Source organism: Lepeophtheirus salmonis, chromosome 5 (assembly GCF_016086655.4).
Source record: "Lepeophtheirus salmonis chromosome 5, UVic_Lsal_1.4, whole genome shotgun sequence".
Lineage (NCBI taxonomy): Eukaryota > Metazoa > Arthropoda > Copepoda > Siphonostomatoida > Caligidae > Lepeophtheirus > Lepeophtheirus salmonis.
The window spans coordinates 2,651,072-2,669,891 of NC_052135.2; positions in this window are offsets into that span (position 1 = coordinate 2,651,072).

Sequence of the window (18,820 nt, forward strand, 5' to 3'; positions counted from 1 at the left end):
TTTCCCCTGTGCATGATAGAGCATTGGAACACCCAGAGAGTAATCCAGTAGGACATAAGTCACAATCTAAGGATTTATTTCTTACTATTGAATTATGTATATATTGTTATTTTTTTATTTTTTTTCTTCGTCTAACTTTTTAAATCCCCTGGACGTCATACAAATGCAAAAATATATATACATAATATAATAAGATGATGAAAAGAAAACACACGTGGGTATTGTAGAATAAATGTACATACCTACACTTATTCTCTCTTCTTATGTTCGTTCGTCTTAAGGATAAAGGAAAAGAAGAAATATTCGGTTAATAGAAAATTCCATTTATCTTCAAAGTACATGTACAAAAGATGGAATCAATTTTATTATATTTTTTTTAATGCAAAATAGTTTACATTATTATTCGACCCTCCATACGGATTATGTATCTATAATTAGGATTGGAAATCCTAAGCATTTTTTAGCGTGCGATTTGTGTTGACGCTAGGACCCTCAACATTGTTTTCTTATGCTCCTATCATTGTTATCAAAAAGCTTATAATCGCAGGTGCCTGTGCTCATAAATGAAGGAGATGAATACTGAGAAGCTGTTGGGGAGTAATATGTAGGGTTGTAAATCCTATGTAGTTTTTAGCGTGCGATTTTTGTTGTGGTTGCCAATATAAAAAATTAATTTTTTTATTGCTTAGAGTTGTTATCATTATTCAGGAGATAACTTATAAGTATAAAGTGTAGCCACGAGTGGGTGTAGTCATGAATGACTTAGAGTAACGTGCAGTACATAAAAAGAAATTATAAGCGTAAGTCAAATTGCACTCAAAATAGAATTGAGGATCGAAAACAGAATAATTCTTGCTATGTGCTTACTTGATACAGCATAAGGTTTATGTACACTGCGTGTAGCTAATATAATAAAGCTTCATGACAGCTAAGCTTCTCTACTCTCAAATATTCTTCAAATTGTCAAGGCTACCTTCTTCATTTTCGGCTTCTTTATTTATTCAAACCCCAAATACTTACAATTTAAAACCCTGTGAATAATATTCAAGCAAATTCTTTGGACGCCTCATAACTCCGAGCATTACCAGGTACTCTGGTTACTGGCCTCAGAGTAGGATTGAAGATTGAAAAGTCTTCACGCAGGGGTCACTTCCATGACTGGTACTGCTAATTTCCTACGACAAGGCCCACCAATCCCCTTCTTTATAGGAATTGGTTCAGTGGAAAGGAAAAAAGCAAAAAAAAAAATCATGACTGAAATAAAAATTAAAGCAACTAACAAGCTTGTTGTTTACAAAACTTCTGAAAAAAACTTAATATGGAAGAAGAAGCACTTCAAAGCCCTTTACAACAATGTTACAGAAGTGGTTTCGGTACAGGCTGGCGATATCCCCAATATAAACGAGCAAGTCATATAAAATGGTACGTGGATGTTTTTCTGTAAAGAAGTAGAAGATTCATCGTTCCACCTATTTTATTTCTGGAATTGAGTGAGACCTTAACTGTTGATGGTGGAGAGTATAATTACCGATTGGTTTAACACAACTCTAAATGTGTCAGACTCGCTCATTTCTCTTTAAAGTCGAAGCAATAGTTGCGAAGACACTCACGATTAACAACGATTGTAGAACAAAAAAGGCTCCTCTTCCTGCAGGTCTAAACAAAATAATGGCAAGATATATTGAGCAGTTGTCTTTTAAACCGGACGAATTTTATATTTTAGCTTATATAAAGGAATTTTACCCTATTCTTTTTGATAACTTTGGAGTCTTTGATATTTTTTTCAAACAAATTTGACCCACATATAATTAATTAAAACATCAAGAACACTAAGCTTTTTCTTCTCAAACGTTCTTCAAATGGGTCTGGTTTACCATATAGATTTCCGTATTTTAATACATACATAAAGTGCTTACACTTTACATCACCATGTTTAATGGCCAAGGATTAAAAAACAAACATAAAATGAAGACGGATTCATTCATGTCTTAAAACAAAATTCATTAAAATATCTTAGCAAATAAATTGTTAAAATAAATCTCTTTTTAATGTCTCAGATTTCCTACAAAGTGTGTTTTTGTATGTATGGAAAAAATAATCAAGTAACATTGTACTTGTAGATATAGTTGGCGTGAATACCAAGATTCAAAGATGAATGCATTCCGATGTGGATTATTTCAACGTACATACTAAAGGTGCCTGATTCAATAGATGCATATTTTTTAACACCAGGAATTAGGTATTATTACATATTATATCTAACCACCAATGTACATATGTGGGTACATTGTAGAGTATACATACATTGACGGGAGACGAGGGGGCAATTTCCATAAAGTGGAAACCATAAATGTTCATGGTATATTTGGGCATGGAACTCTACATACATTATACATATCCGAAAGTGTATACAAAAAGTAAGGTGACTTTTCAAATTTCGCAGGCAAGGTAGATTTAGTATGTCTGATTTTTTTATGCCAGTACACTCGCCACGAATATATATTTACTGTTTCAGCGATATAATTTGTTTAGCTTGTTTGTGAGAGGCTGAACGTTTTGAAATATTTTTGCGTGTTCGGTGATCTAAGAATTTGGATCAAATTACGTGTAAAAAAATGCAACTAAGTGCTCCAAACATTTGAAATGTTGACAATGGTATACGGTGAGCCTGTTCTGAGTAAAAAAATGTATACAAATGCAACAAACTATTCCAAGATGGCGGCCAGGAAGATGCGAATGACAAGCCTCGCTCTAGACGCCCAAACACGTCAACGACAGATGAAAACTGTCGAATCAATATTAGAGAAGTTGCTGAGGATTTTTACATTTCGATTGGCTCGTGCTATAATTTTTTTGGAACGTTTTGGCATAAGACGAGTGTCAACAAAGTTTTTCCAAAACTGCTAAATTTTGGTCAAAAAATTCGTCACATTTTTGCCCAAAAACAACACCACAATCATTCCAAGATATTCACCGGATTTGGGCCCATTTGACTTTTTCTTGTTCCCAAAAATGAAAAGACCTCTGAATGGCCTGGGATTTGCAATAGTTGAGGATATAAAGACTACATCTCTGGAAGAGGTAAATAATGAGGTTTTGTTCCAAATTGAAAAATTGTAATTAAATTTTTTGTGAAAAATAATTTTTAGGATTAAAATTTGCAATAAATGTGGGGAAGACGAATTATATCTAAAATTTGTATATAGACATTTCAGAAATGTTTAACTGAATATATGCTCAGCACTTATTTATTACTGTACACATCAAAAATGAAAAATTTACTCATATGGGAAAAGGAAAAAGGGCGTCTATATTCTGGATATCTAGAGCTCCATAATTCAGGCAAGTAGAATAGTATATTTGGACACGTAGCAAAACAGATTTTGACTCGAGACCCCGTGCTGGATAGTATGGTAAATTTTCATTTTTGAATAACTAGATTAAGAAGAAATTTCTATAACAGGGAAGTCCGCAGGGGATGGGCTTGAGGGGCTGTAGCTCCCCCCACCCCAAATTAAGGAATGTTTGTTTTTTACTAGAAATTTTTTGGGTCAGAAGGAAAAATTTGTAGAGAAAAAATTATTTTTTTTGGAAAAATGTATTTTCTTAAAACAAGGTCATATTCAGACAAATAATGCAGCAGACTAAAAAAATAAAATTTGAAATTTTTGTGAATTGTTATATATATTGAATTTTTTTTTTTTGAAAAATATTAATCTTTATATTATTTTTCAAAGAAATTCCAAAAACCACATCCACCAAAATATAATTTTGTGTACAGCCCTATATAAAAAACAAAATTATTTTCTAAAAAAAAAAACCACTATTAAATAAAGTATGGAGACATTTTTTTTAAAAATCTATAAGATGTAAAGTTGACCAATTTTAAAAAAATAATAATAAAAATATAATAAAACATTATTTCGATAACTATTATGAAAAAAGGGGCCCCCAAATTTTTTTCCTCTAAAAAAAGGTAATGCAATATTAGACTAATAAAACAACACAATCACAATTTATTTTTTTACTTCATTCTTAGACAAATATTTCATGGACATATCCGAGTCAATAAAAGGTATTGTATTCGAATTTGGTGGATGAGTTAAGATACCCAAGAATTTTAGCTATAGTTAGCAGTATTTGATTTAAGAAAAATATATTTTTTCCCCGATATGCCCAATTCAAATCAAATCAACTAATTTTCTTATTCTTTTATTGTGACGATCCTTATATGGCTACTTTAAGTGCAATTCGCGACATACCCAAAGAGTTAATAGCAATCATTTGTCGATAGAAATTGAGGATAATTTTGTCAAAGAAAACAAATGTAATCTAGAATCAATTTTGAAATAATTCTAGCAAACTTTTGTGTATTGAATGCCCCTCATAAAATAATATTCCCTATGTCTCTTTGGGTATCTTTACTCAACTCAAATCCACAAATACTCAATAGTGTCGAAAGGCTACCCATTAATAGCATAATTAAGATATGTAATTTGTATAAATAACATAAAGATGATTGCTATTAGTTATTTATCAATATAAATATTTAAGCACTTGATGGGTGAGGTAAATTTTTAAGGCAATTAAAGCAATTAACCGCTTAACCCCTATATTGGGTGGCATTTGTCCATATATACATATAAGCTTATAAATAAATAATATGAAAAAAATATTTGCGAGAGGACAACCTGACCAAATAATAACAAAAAACAAACCGGATTCAAACTATGGGACTATGGGTAATATATTTTTTTGATTATAAATCTTTTGTGGGTAAGTAGAAAATCAAGTAAGTAAGTAATATCCGCCCACATCTTTTCTGGTTTGGTGAGAGGTCAAAAAAGAGTTCGAACTTGAAATATATCTACAAAAAAATGCATTTTTCATTGTGTTGAAGGTAATTTTTTGTGAGTCTGTTTTGGGGGACTCTTCATCTCCAAAATAAAAAGAGTCTTGAAGTTGTAATAATAACAATATATTTAGTAATTAATGGACATCAATTCCTTGAGATATTTATTACTGGGTCTATCATCATCATCATTGGTGGACTCCTTGTGTGGTATTTTTCTTTAAAGGTATGTATGTATATAAAGTACGATTGATGTAAAATATAAAATTCTTGTTTCGTAATAGTATCCATTTTACGAAGGAATAATATTTTTAATATGATAATAATTATTATTTTTTTTATATCTTTCTGATTTTTTTTTTTGCATTTTCATCTAAAACTACATATACCTATATATATATATATATGATTGATAATTATCAATGCAGAAAAAAAAAAGAAATAACATTTTGGGTTATATATATATATAAAATAGTTACAACGATGAGATGAGACGTAACTATATTTATGTATGTTCATATATTAGGATGGTTTGCTATTATAATTTTTTTGAATTTCGCTAAAGGCTGGTACATAAATGTTTTCATATCGTAAGAAAATAACTTGCGTAAAATTTCATTATTTTATGTCATATTTAGGTCACACAAAATCTCAAAAACAAAATAACAAAACTCGCTTGAGATGTGTTCAAAAAGTAAGGTAACTTTGTGTTTTTTAGTAAAAAATATATTCTTTTATTTATCAATATTCAAAGTAATCCCCCTCAAATACAATGCACTTGTGAGAATGATTTTTTCAATCATCAAAGCACTTATCATAGGCACTTTTCGCTACAGCCTTGATCTCTTCCAGCAATGCAATCTTTATCTCCTCAATCGTAGGAAATCTCCGTCCTTTCATATGCCTCTTCAGTTTTGGGAACATGAAAAAGTCACATGGGGCCAAATCCAATTAATAATATGTTGGCTGAGGCATGATTATGGTGTTGTTTTTTAGCCAAAAAATACGATTTTTTTTTTTGATAAAAATTAAGCAGTTTCGGAAAAAACTTCGCTGACACTCGTTTCATGCCCAAAACGTTGGAAAAAAATTTATGGGACGAGCCAACTGATATGTTAATATCCTCAGCCACTTCTCTGATAGTGATTTGACGGTTTTTAAAAACAGTTTTCTTCACTGCTTCAACGTTTTTATCTGTTCTTGACGTACTAGGGACACAGAGTGAAGCTCGTCATTGGCATCTTTCTGGCCATATTGGAAGAGTTTGTACCACTCGTAAACATTTTTTTTTTACTTTAGAAGTTTCAAAGTAAACTATGTCGCTATATATAATCCCCCAAATAACGTAACTATATCATTTTATATCATGTTTCCTTACACTGTATCCAACTTTTTCTTCCCTCTGCCAAATTTACCTTGATCATTCAGTTAAAAGGGTGAATTCTTGGAGGCTGCGTTCTTAGTAATATTCATTTATCCTATCAGACAAAAAATAGTGTCGTCACGACCACTAACTTGTACAAATATTGATAACGTGGTCTTCGTTTTCCCACTTGGTTTATAGCTTTAGGTCGCACATTTCGGTCAAAGTTTTGAAAATATATATATATATATTCTTCGAACATATATAAAAAATTCAATATAATTGTTATTGTGATTGTATCTTTAATTTATATTTCAAGAAGGAAAGATTAAGAATGTGCAGTACGTCAACATAAAAATGAATTTCAACAAAAATCAAGAGAAGGATAAAATCATAATATATATTTTTACTGCATATTTTATGATACTTTAGAATTTTATCTATAAATTAAAACGCTTATTTAATTTAAAATACTTAATTTGGAGCCCCATACTGTCCTTTTGAAATAAAATCTGTCAATTTATTGTTCTTTAATTGTAAGGATCAATTCATACTACTTTAAGTACAACTTACAACATACTCAAAGGGTTATTAGGAATACTTTGTAGATAGAAATGGATGATAATACAAATGCCATCCACACACAATTTTAAGGAACCCCATTCTAGCTTGATCTTGTGTTGACGGGCGACATATATGTTCAAAATTTATTTTACTTTATTATCTCTTTACTGGGTGGTGAGGGGGCGTTAATTTTTGAAAATGAGCAAATTAAATTTTAGCCTTACTTTTTGGATACAAAAGCATATTTTAAGCATTCTACAAAAAAAAAAAAAAATCCGTCAAAACCCCAGAAATTTATTTTTATACCCATGAACTTTTTTAATCTTTTTCAAGGTAATAAAAAGATACTCGCGAATGTCTTGATCATTAAAGGCTTTTTATGCTGAAGCCAATAGTTATATATCATTTTAAAAATTAATAAAGTGCAGTTTGAAGGTCATATAAAACGTCAAAGGTCACAAAAAAGTTCTAATTCTTTGAAATTTTTATACTCCATGTGTTTACTAGGGTATTCAATTTTTGGTTGAGCAGTTCATTCGATCTTATATTGTATTTAATGAAAAAATTATGTTTGTAAAGTGGCTCAGTCTTCGAAAGGGCTTTTTTGACCTCTATAGCCATATGAAAAGGAATTTTATTTAATGACATTATCTATTTGTAAAGGGATTCAGAAGATTAAATTTTTAAATGATGAGACTGAATTTCAGAAGTTTCAATTTTAAAGTTCCTTTTTTCAAATTACACTTAATTTTTTATTTTGATGAAAACCAATTTGTTGGCCAACGAAATACTTTGTCTACTCAAACAATGAGAACCACAGTTGGGTTTGTCGCCCAGAAATTAAAATTACTTTGCTAGAGTGCTTAAAAGATGCTCTTGCATCCAAAAGTAGGGTTAAAATTGAATTTGATTTTAATACCCTTATCATTAGCTCACAATCGAATTTCGCATAGCATATTTAAAATCAAATAAAGTTGAAAAACAAACCACCCTAATGTACATTATACACAGATTAAGTAAAAATAAATAAAAAAATACATTATTCACTCCGTGAGGTCCATATTTTTATCTTACTGGACTTACTCTCAAAATAACAAACGATGATAGGTGGGGGGCCCACTTAAAGGATTCGTGGGAAAATGGCTTGACCCTTAGATTCTACAGTATATTATGTCCTATTCATCATCTTGGCTTGCTATTATTAGAGTAGTTGTCGTGGTATTTAAGGGAATTATTGTTGCAAAAAAGGCTTTTAAATATTTATATACATATATTTGAAATTTCATCTCAGATTCTTTTAGTTTTGTTTTTTTATAAATCTGCATTGTCTAGATTTGGATGAACAAAGAGAGAGGGGGAAAAAATAAAAAAATAAATCTTTGCACCGGTTGATCCAAAAAATGAATTTTTCGAATGTATTTTTTGTATGTGATTAGAAAGATAAGTTTAGTAAAGATATATCGCTCCTCTATTCAAACTGTCACATAGAACTATTAATTAATGAGAATGAGCAAATTAAATTTTAGCCCAAATTTTCTGATCATAAAGATATTTTAGTACTCTGGGAAGAACAAAAAAATTCCCGGCCAAACACCCCCCTCTACACCAAACTACTTCTTTTAAATCTATCTTCAAAGTAATAAATAAAATGAAAAAATGAACTTTAATTAATCTTTTCAAATTCAACAACATAACTTTAAAATTCAAACTTCTAAAGTATAGAAATATAGTTTTAAAATTGAAACTTCTGAATCCCTTTACAAATGGAGAATATCGTTAAAAAATATATTTTTCAAATAGCTATAGAGTGAACAAAAAACGCTTTTTGAAGACTGAAAATTTAGAACCATTGGAAGTTTTTGACCTTTTTTGTGACCTTTTACATTTTATATGACCTTCAAACTATACTTTTTTAAATTAAAATTAACAATAACTATTGCTTTAAGCATAAAAAGGATTTTATGATCTCAACATTTGCGAGTTTATTACTTTGAAAATAGATTAAAAAAATACTCATTCATTAGTGAAACAGTAATTTGGAGTTTAGGAGGGGGAGGGGGTTGGCTGGATTTTTTTTTTCCACAGTGCTAAAAAGATCATTTTGTATTCGAAAAGTTGGGCTAAAATTGAGTTTGATTTTAAACCCATTTTGAAATGACGTTATTGTATAATTAACAACCTGTGTTTTGGTTCCGGTCTGAAAACCCTAGATCGCTCTGAAACTGTTGTATTTTTTAATGGGTCAAATTATTTGGTCTGAACTGGTCTCAAAGAAAAATTGCTTTTGCATGATATATAATTAAAGGGTTACTAAACTAATAAAATTTGCAATGAGGAGTATAATTTTTTAAATGGACATTCAAATTTTGTCTCGATATTTGACATTAATATTTCTTTTATTAACATTTTCTATATTTTTCTTTCAAAAACACATTTCTTGATGCAGTTTTTTTTAAATAAAAAATTAACACTAGCCAAATATACTATGTTACTTTTCCATGGCTGGATTGTATACCCTTTTTTCAGAAGGCCTGTTTTAAAATAATTTACTCCTATGATTGGCGCTTAACTATAACATTAGGAAAATTAAAGCCTTCAAGAGAGGGGTATAACATATTTGGAACGTTTTTAAGGACCGATAACAGGTAGGCAACTGGATGTGTGATAAGATCGCCTTTAAGTCCTATATATACAGAGTGGTACATCAAAATCTGAACAGTTTGAATTTTAAACGTCAACAGGATATATTTTATTATTCAACAATAAAATTTCAACAAAATTAATACTATAAATAGATGTGTGTCTGAGCGCTCCTAATCATTAATGTAGCCGCCATTAGACGCAATGATGACTTCCAGGCGGTGGATATAGTCCTCTGTAATGGCGTCCAAGTATTGGCTGAAAGTTGTTTTATGGACCCTGGTGTTTCAATGACGGACACTGCAGGCTTTTCCACCCAAAAAACCCAAAAAATGTAATCAAGGGGGTTGGCATCAAGGTTGTAGAGGGACTTAAAGTGTCAAAAAAGAGTTCAAAAGAGTCTTACAAAGGAGTAGATGGCTTTTTTTTTTTTATTGCTGGTGTCAAAAGTGTACCTTTTACCCTCACAAGGATCTTTAACCCAATTTTTTGTTAGCTCCTTAGACCGTCAGGTGTGTAACCACGAATTCTCTGGCATGGCCTTCATGGAAATGAGGGGATTGGCATCGGCTATTTTCTATAACTCCTCCGGGTCCAATTTGCTCCTTTTCAGAGAGCCCTTCTTCCCCTTAAAAGTTTGGGACTGGCTGGCGGCGTAGATGTTGGTCCTGGAGACGCCCAACTGCTTGGAGAGCAGGAATAGAAATTCGTCGATCACGTCCAAGTGTCATTTTCTGAACTTATACATAAGGTAGAGAGCTCAAATTTGTTTTCTTTTGTAACTAATTGATTATGTTTTAATATATCCAAATATGTATTAATTTCAATACCTCAAACTTCATTAATCATTGAATTAGTCCACGATAAGATGTCAAAGGACCGTCGGGTAAGTAGATAAATTGTCCTTGTTTATAGCACACATGTTGTGTGTCAACATAACGACAATCTTTTAAAAACAAAAAAGTTTGAAAATCCTTAATTAATATTATTTTCCCAATATTTTACTATTGTTTCTATAGTTGAGAGCCTTTATTTGATTAAAGAGATTTAAATTGTCACTCAATCTCTCATATTTTGTATTTTGACGATCAAGTTTGACTACTTTAAGGATCCAAAAGGCACATCCAAAATGTTAATAAGAATCATTTATTGATAGAAATTGGCAATAACTTGTCAAAGAATACAAATGTAATCCACTCATTCTAGCTTGTTTTTGTATTGACGGGGCACATGGTATTAAGCAAGACGTTTTTGAAGCATCGGACAATTTAATTACAAAGAAAATTCTACTGAAGAAAATAAATACATAAAATAGGTAGTAAGTATAAGAAAGCTTTTGTTAAACTTTTTCTTTCTTTCTTTTTTGGACAAATAATTATTGTTGACAGAAAGAAATTTAATTTCTTCGTTTCTTTTTTTAACAGTTTAAAAGTTGGTTGGTTTTTTTTCCTCCTTCTATTTATCTTCTTGCTTCCTCCTCCTTGACAACTTACTCAACCATAGTAATTGGTCATTTTTTTTTTGGTTGGTCACTTGTCTTTAGTGACCTAGTAAAGTAAAATATCCCTCAATCCCTTTTGCTATACATATACCTAAATATAACCACTACCGTTTTTTGAATGAAGATTAGTCGAATCACTGAGGCATGAGATTATTTCATCTTGACTTTCCTTCATTCTTCTATAACTACTTATATATATATATATCTTGTTAGTTGTTATACAAATAAATAATAATAATTCATGTAAATAATATATTCTTTGTTACGGCACGAGTTTTCTTTTCTCTCTTGACATATTTCTAATAACCGTTTTTTTTTTTTTCTTATGGTTTTATGTGAGTATGTCCCAGCAATAAATTTGTACAATATATTGGATAAGAAAGCCTCTATTTCTCCGCCTTCATTACATAATGGAGCCCTAATTATGATCCTTTGGTCCTCGTTTTCGTTATTATATTGTAGGATCGTTTTATAAGTAGAGAAATAAAAATGCAGTGGAATTAATGTTCACTCTTAATCTAAGCCCCGTCCGCAGGGGTTGGATGGAGGGGCTGTAGTCCCCAACACAAATTAAGATTTTTTGAATTCTTACTAGAACATGTAATATTTGATTTGATTTGATTTTTTTTAATATTTAAATTTAATTAAATTAGATCTGTGAATAGCTACGGATTTTTGAAATATATACTGAAATTTAATTTTATAATTTTTCTTTTCCAAAAATTTCTACTTTACCTGAACTTTACCAAGATTTTAGAACTTTTTTTATAAACATTTTTTGTGAATACTTAATATTATGGATGGTATCATATTTGTTCTTGAATAATATTGAGTTACTAACGGGAGTTATTAGGTGTCGATGAACCTATCTTTAATAATATAGATAGGGATAGAGAAGTGAATCAAGGTTATGTTTAATTAGTAGCATCTCTGAAAGAACATTCTCCAACTGTCAGCCAGATCGGTCCATTTATTTCTGTTTGGCATTCGTTTAAATAGAGGAATTGGCCGGATAGATTATGGAGACTGTCTTTTGAATTCGCAAGGAATAATCCTCATCGTCTACCTGGAAAAGGGTAAAACTATTACAGATGCATATTATTCAAACTAATTCTACTATTTGAAAACCAAGCCGCAAGAAAAACACCGACGATTTTCCATCACGACAATGCACCAGCTCACACCTCCTTCTATCAATGATTTCTGGATTATTAACCTCAACAGGGAACGTTCAGTGTCACTTACGCCCATATGGTCACTCTGAAAATTTTGAAACCGCTTATAAACTGTTCTAATCGAAGGTGCAGAGTCCTCATAATGTTTATCAAGCTCTTTTTTAGTCTTCTGATGCGTTGATTTACATTAACTAATGTCTAATCAGTAGACGAAATTATTTTTCGTCATTTTTTTTTGAAAATCATTCCAATCCCTCTATTCAAACGAATCCCAAAGATAAAGGATAAGATCGATCTGGCGAAAATTTGCTGTGTCTACATCCAAGAGATGCTACTAAATAAAAATAACCTCAATATTTGCCAATATTGACATCTTCCGGACTTTACACGTACTTTTCAAAGGATCCACGTATAATATAAACCGAAAAATAAGATGGTAACCATGACAATTTGGAAATTGTGTGAGAGGAGACAAAGTTTAGCTGTCTTGACGTTTCATTAAGTTAGAGTCGAGCAGCTGATAGATGAAGAAAATAAACACTCTATTTTTGAATGACACTTTTTTATGGAGTAATACTTTTTTCTATTTCTGAAAAGTCCTTTTCCCAAAACGTACTCATTTGTTTTTATTAAAAAGTCACTACGTCAATGATATACAAAAATTGAATTGCTTGTAAACAGCTGTGGGTTTTGACTTTTTTTTCGAAAAAAAACTTCATTTTTTGAGAATAAATAGGGATTTTTGAAATTTTTTTCCAAAAAATTTATTTTTTATTGAATTTTTTTAGAAACAAATTCATTTTAAAAAAATTCAAAAACTAATAATGCTTTGTGCTGGTTTTGACTTGGATTGAATAAACATTCTACAAGGGGTACATCACTACAAAAAAGTTGAGAACCCCTGGCCCATGTGACCACAGTATGAAAAGCAAAGATGTTCTCTTTTTAATTTGCATTTTTGAGACGTTACACACATCTGTTGCAAGAGAAAAAGAAGGGAAAAAGGGTTTCGAGAAACTCTCCACCTCTTTTTTGTCTTCCTTCATATGTTGTTATCAGTAAGAAGCAAAATAAAGAAAAATGTAGGAATACACATAAATTTGAAGAAAACAGAGAATACATAGATCCCCCCACGCCCAGTGGTGGTTGAATCCTTCTCCAGCAGAGCCAGAGAGAGATGACTCTTAATTACTTTAAATACAGGGTTCTTTGAACAGAAAAAAATATACGTCATCTATAAATATTTTCTTAAGACAGAACACGTAATTATGAAGGGAAAAAAGGATGCAGTTGTGGAAGGAGGGAGGAGTATACGAGTACATAAAGAAGAGCCGGATGCAAATTTCCTTCCTTAAGGATCCCCTTAATGTTTTTTGTTGTTATTTTTTTGCCTGTTGCTCTTATATGTGATGCGTCACAAAATAATCATCGTGAACAAGAATCAGGGAAAGTAGAAAATCCAAATATATATATTATATTGGGGGCTGAAGGGGGTTAGGTTTTTGGAATTTTTTTGTGAAAAAAATATCCAAAAATTACCATTTCTGGAACAATTAAATTTTTTGGAAATAAATATCGAAAATTCAAAGCTATTCTCAAAAGAATCTTAAAAATCCAAAGCTGTTTGAAAAAAATTTCCAAAAATTATATTTAACATACTAATTTTCAAAATATATGAAAAACTTTTTACGAAAAATGAAATTTTTCGTAAAAAAATTCCAAAATTTCATACTTATTTTCAAAAAATTCAAAAAATACAAAACTTTTAACAAAAATTCAATTTCTAGGGGAAACATTTTTAATATTAAATTTCAAATATTAGATTTTTCGAAGTTATTTTCGAGCTAAATTTCAAAAATCTATAACTATTTACAAAAAATAAACTTTAAGGAAAAAATTTTCTTCCATTATATTTTTTTTCTTAAAAAAATATTTCAAATATTAAATTTTTTGGAGAAAAAGTTAAAAAATCCATAGCTGTTCACAGATTATTAAATTATTTGGGAAAAAATTTGAAAATTTTAATTAAATTGTAAATCCTTAAGGATTACCTTAATGTTTTTTTTTCCTGTTGCTCTTATTGAACAAGAATAAAAAGAAAGAAGAAAATCCAAATATATTTTTGAGGGGGGGTGGTGGAATTTTTTTGGAAAAAAAAAAATCCAAAAATTACAATTTCTGGAAAAATTGGAAAAAAAATTCCAAAATTCAAAACTATTCTCAAAAGAATTTTCAAAATCCAAAGCTGTTCAAAAAAAATTCTGAAAAATTAAATTTAACTTAAAATATTTCAAAAATTCAAATCTAATTACAAAAATTTTCATTCTTAGGAAATTTTTTTTTTAAATATACAGCTATTTACAAAAAAAAAAAAAATTTAATCATTAACATAATATTTTTTGGGGAAAAAAGTCACCTCATTTTAGAGTCGGATAAAATGAAATATCAATCGAAAAAAATATTGAGCCTCCCCCCCAAAAAATAATCCTAGCACCGGCCCTAATTGTTAGTTATATAATTTATAAAAATCATTAGGATTTCTTATAGGTACACGTACGTACATGAGTAAAAGTCATGGGGGAAAAAAACAAATGAATCCCTTTTGAGCATACATGCATACCATTCAAGCAGATGTCTCCGTATAAAACGTTAACGAAACAATACAATTTCTTATTTAAACAAAAAAATAATGTTTTTTATTTTTTAAATGTACATTTTTCTTAGTGACAATGTCTTTTGATTCTATATCAGACTGATCTACAAAAATAGGGAAAAAAATCTTTTCAAAATTCACTTTTAATCCTTTCTTCTTCGTTTTTTTTTAAGTCTTCATCATCTATTGAACAATTTGTACTAAAGTAGATTAAAGGAATTTGTCTTCTTTTCTAGGGAGTTTCATCTTGAAATATTAAATTGTATTCGGATTGTTTTGGTCCTTGATATGGCGCTTAAAATTAGTTCCGTTCCATTGTTGATCTTTTCCCTTAATATTACAGAAAAGTCACTCAATTCAATTAGTTGAGTAAGCTTTAAGTATCTTTTATGCAGGAAAATAAGTTGCCACAGTTATTAATTCAAGCCTAATTAAATTGGGGTGAATACTCAATTACAATTAACCTTCACAACACCGTCAACTAAAATTTTTTAGATTAATCCGAATCAGAGAATCGGTTTTTTTCTGGAATTAGCATCAGGAAAATAGTTGTTAATTGGAGATTCCGATTCTTATTTATTGAACTATTAATTACTTTTGTAAGTTATGAAAAAAAGATAGCCCCTTGCAAAAAAAAATAATAATAATAATAGAATGATGACTTTTTACTATAAAATAAACTTATATAAGAGCCACTTTAGGCACTAGCAATCATCAAGGATTCTTATTACAACGACAGGTCTGTTTACACTGAATATACCAGCATTCTAAAATAATTATCTTATAGTTGATGGTATAATGTTAGTAAAACGATCATTAAACCCTAGTTATTATTTTTATAAAAACAAGGGAATGATGACGTCATTGACTAATATCTAAGATATTTCATAGGTTGGCTTTTGCTTCCAATGCGAACACTTCCTTCAAATAAAATCTGGAATCGGATACTTTTTAAAACAGTGGTCGAAGAACAGGGGTAAATATACCAATGTTAAATAAAATAGCAACATGCATCAGGGGCCCCCCCATCCCATCCCCCCCGCCAAATAAGGAATTTTAGGATTTTACTAGAATTCTTCTTGTTCAGGATTAAAATTAAAATATGGAATATAATTTTTAATTATTTTTCAAAAACATTTAAAATATGAAATTTAATTTTTTATGAATAGCTGTAGATTTTTGAACTTTTTTTCTAAAAAGTTTTTTTTTTTCCAAAATATTTAACATTTGATATTTTTTTTCATAAAATGTAATATACTAAATGTAATTTTTGAAGTTTTTTTCAAAAAAATTATAAAAACCAGTGGACGCTGTTGCACTAGTTTGGTGTATACTAAATTTACTACAAGTTCTTTTGGGGTACTAGTAAAAAAAGTTGGCCGACCTTTGCTCTAAGATGTTTTCTATAGAATATAGTTTAAAAAATCAAAAAACTTCCTGAGAGCTTCGTTAATTTTAGATTGTGTGTAACTCCAAGGGTTGTAAGAACAATGAAGGGGGAAACCATCAACAGGTAGTTCAATTGTATTGGTTGGTTGTTTGGTAAGTAATTCTTAGCAAGTGCTATGGTTTTGTATATTTGTATATATATATGTACATGGAATGAATCCATGTATTGGCAGGTGCTGATAGAGCCTCATAATAATGGTTTAAAGCCTACCTACCAAAGTATATATTGTAGATATATAATATAATATAGATTCTATACATGGATGTAAATCTTAAGCATTTTTAGTGTGCGAGGTTTTTGTTGTTGACAACTTGAAGAAGTTTTATTCTATTTTCTAAAGCTGTTATCATTATTCTCTAATTTATGAGGAAATAACATCTAATTATACAGTGTAACAACAGTGTGAAGGTATAAGTATGAGTACCTGTTAGACTCAAAGCAGAATTGAGCATTGAAAACGGAGTACAGCCTGCTAATGCAGGGCATGCGCAAGATTATATTGAGAGGGAAGAGTATTGTTTTTTGCCTAGCTATTCACAAAAAATTTCAAAAATCCAAAGCTATTCAATAATGAAATTACAAATATTTTTTTTTTTTTTTTGGCAAAAAAAATTCAAAAATTAATAGCTGTTCACAAAAACTTAAATTTTTTGAAAAAAAAGTGTTAAAAACTATATTTACAAAAAAATTAAATTTTTTCTAGAAAAATTTATGAAGTTAGAATTTTTTAGAAAAAATTTATAAATATTAAATTATTGGAAAAAAAAATAAAAATTCATAACTATTCACAAAAAATTAAAAAAGTTTACAGTTATTCACATAAAAAAATTAAAATTTTGGAAAAATTTCAAAAATAAAATTCCAAATGTTAAATTATTCAGAAAAAATTTACAACAATCCAGTGTTATTCATAAAAAGTCAAAATGTTTGAAAAGAAATTAAATATTAAATTTTTTGGAAAAAAAAACAAATCAAAAATCTACAGTTATTCAAAAAAATTTCAAAAATCAGTAGAAATTTAAAAAAGAATCAAAATATTAAATTGTTTGCTCTGCTGCATAATTTGCCCGAATGACGAAAAAAACTATAAGTAAGAAGCAAAAATTCCTTAACTCGGGGGCTGCTACAGCTCTTACAACCCACTCCTTGCGCACACCCCTGCTATGTTCTTGTTTTGTAGGGTATCTATAGGCTTCATCTCACAACTACTCCCCACAAATCGGATAAGACAATTTGACAGCTAAGATGCTCTCTTTCAAAACAATATTCACATTATCAGAGTTACCATTTAATTTTTTTGGGTGTTTTTAACATAGCGAAATTGCATACCATTTACAACTCTAATTATGGGTACGTTAATTCTACTTTTTCTTGAATAGAAATCGTCGTTATTTGACTCATAATCAACCAAAACTTAATTGGTATTCAACCCCCTTTCATCTCTCCCTTACAAAACCAAACGAAAACATTAAAAATTTCTAATTAAAAATTGAGAAAAATTCTTTCAAACAAAGAATGTTTTTTTTTATTGTTTTTTTCGTCCTTTCTGCTCCTAATATTGATACATCGATAAAGTATTTAATAGTGGTTTAATGGTGGTTCATCGATAAACTTGGGTTAATGAATAAACCATTTTATTCTTTTTTTAAAAACAGTATTCCATCCTGGAGTGAGAACCAACGAGCAACATAGACAAAGAACCATTTCTTTTTTGAAATGCTATTTTCTAGGATGCAAACCTTGTTGATTTGTATTTTTTTTAAAGGGTTGGGACTCTATCTATTTGTTGTTTATTCCACATTCTTTGTATTATTTTTAAGAGTGTGTTTACTCTCAATCAATCCTGGTATGAAAATGAGTGCCTTCGAGGATAATGAAGGGCAGAAGAAAAAATTAATAAATAAATTTGTGTTTAAGGGAAAATATCATTCAAAAAATATAAATTATAGTTTGCTCATCATGACTCACAAAAATTGTTTATTTGTGAGTAGGGAGTGCATCTAGGATTGAGAGTAAAAACTATTGCAACCTGGAATACGAAACAAAGGGATGTGGTGGGTTAACGCAGAAACAATAATGAACAAAAAATATATAAAGAAAAGGATGCAATACGTCTAGGTTACCTATGGGTATGTAAACTTAAAAGAAACAGAAAAATCATATGGTAACCTTGACAATTTGAAGATTGTTTTAAAAGAGAGCAACTGAGCTCTAATGACGTTCTATTGGATTATTTATAAGCAAGGGTTACTCCTTTTTGTTCCTGAATTCTACTCTGAGTTGAATGAGGACTTCCACCGCTTTTTTATTTTTTAGCTGCCCCGTTTTTCTGGAATTGGTAGTCTGAAGAATGAATTTTCTTTTCTTTGAGAGTGGTCATTATTATTTAATTCCTGAATAGTGAACACCCTTTCCTAAATAGATTCAATTATATACAAAACCTGATTGAATATTCGTATGTGCTCATAAAGACGGGAGGCTCCGTAACCCTCTGGATTTGTTGCACAGTTATCATTGTAAGTCCTTGTTGGACTCAGAGTAGAATTGAGGATTGACATCGTAGTAATTCTAGCAAATGGCCTTGTTTATAGCCTTTTCTCCCCCCTCCCTTGTCACAGCTGA